We start from the raw sequence: 1,804 nt of genomic DNA, 5'->3' as shown, positions 1-1,804 counted from the left end.
GATGCACAGCTCTTATACAAGTTATTCTTGCCAACAAGTTAAAGAAGTATGGATAGGATGAATGGATAAGGTGGATAGAAAGCTGGCTAAATTGTCGGGCTCAATGGGTAGTGATCAACAGCTCAATGTCTAGTTGCCAGTCGGTATCAAGCGGAGTGCCCCAGTTTTGTTCAACATCTTTAGTAATGATCTGGATGATGGGATGAATTTCACCCTCAGCAAGTTCGCAGATGACACTAAGCTGTGGGGAGAGGTAGATATGCTGGTTGGTAGGGATAGGGTCCAGAGTGACCTAGACAAATTGGAGAATTGGGCCAAAAGAAATCTGATGAGGTTCAACAACAACAAGTGCAGAATCCTGCACTTAGGAAAGAAGATTCCCATGCACTGCTACAGGTTGGGGACCAATTGGCTAAGCAGCAGTTCTGCAGAAAAGGACCTGGGGATTACAGTGGACGAGAAGCTGGATATGAGTCAGCAGTGTGCCCTTGTTGCCAAGAAGACCAATGGAATATTGGGCTGTATTAGTAGGAGCGTTGCCAGCAGATCGAGAGAAGTGATTATTTCCCTCCATTCTGCACTGGTGAGGCCACACTTGGAGTATTGCGTCCAGTTTTGGTCTCCCCACTACAGAAGGGATGTGGACAAATTGGAGAGAGTCCAGCGGAGGGCAATGAAAATTATTAGGGGGTGGGGCACATGACTTACAAGGAGAGGCTGGGGAACTGGGCTTATTTTGTCTGCAGAAGAGAAGAGTGAGGGGGGATTTGATAGCAACCTTCAACTACCTGAAGGGGGGTTCCAAAGAGGATGGAGCTAGGCTGTTCTCAGTGGTGGCAGATGACAGAACAAAAAGAAATGGTCTCAAGTTGCAGTGGGGGAGGTCTAGATTGGATATTGGGAAACACTATTTCACTAGGAGGGTGGTGAAGCACTGGAATGGGTTACCTAGGTAAGCGGTGGAATCTCCATCCTTAGAGATTTTTAAGGCCCAGCTTGACAAAGCCCTGGCTGGGATGATTTAGCTGGTGTTGGTCCTGCTTTGAGCAGGGGACTGGACTAGATGACCTCCCGAGGTCTCTTCCAACCCTAATATTCTATGATTCTAAGTCAGGGGTGGGAAAACTACAGCCCACACACCACATCCGTCCCACAGGACATTCTGCCTGGCCCCCAAGCTCCTGGCCCTTCCTCTGCTGTCCTCCCTCCCACACAGCCTCAGCTCGCTCCACCGCCGGCACAATGCTCTGGGTGGCGGGGTTGTGAGCTCCTGGGGTAGCGCAGCTGCAGACACTGGCCTGACCCAGTGCTCTGTGCTGCGTGGTGGCGGTGGCAGCAGCGTGGCCCGGCTCCAGCGGGGTGGTACAGCTGTAGCACCGCCAGCTACCCGTGCTCCAGGCAGCGCGGTAAGGGGGCAGGGGGATTGGATACAGGGCAGGTGAGTTCGTGGGGGGTGGTCAGAGGGTGGGGGTGTGGATGGTGGTCGGGGGGAAACGGGGTTAATGGGAGCAGGAGTCCTGGGGGGCAGTCAGGAAGGAGGGGGGGTTGGATAGGGTGGCAGGGGGCAGTCAGGGGACAGGGAGAAGGGGTGGTTGGATGGGGCAGGGGTCCCGGGGGCGCCATCAGGAATGAGAGGAGGGGTTGGATGGGGAGGCGGAGGTCTGGGGGCAGTCAGGGGACAGGAAGCGGGGGTGTGTGAATGGGGCAGGGGTCCCAGAGGGGCCATCAGGGAATGGGGGGGTTGGATGGGGCAGATAGGAGGTGAGGGCCAGGCCACGACCCCCCTCCCCTAACCAGCCCTCCA

This window comes from Mauremys mutica, chromosome 2 (genome assembly GCF_020497125.1).
Source record: "Mauremys mutica isolate MM-2020 ecotype Southern chromosome 2, ASM2049712v1, whole genome shotgun sequence".
In the NCBI taxonomy this organism is placed as follows: Eukaryota; Metazoa; Chordata; order Testudines; family Geoemydidae; genus Mauremys; species Mauremys mutica.
This window is presented reverse-complemented; position numbering follows the sequence as displayed.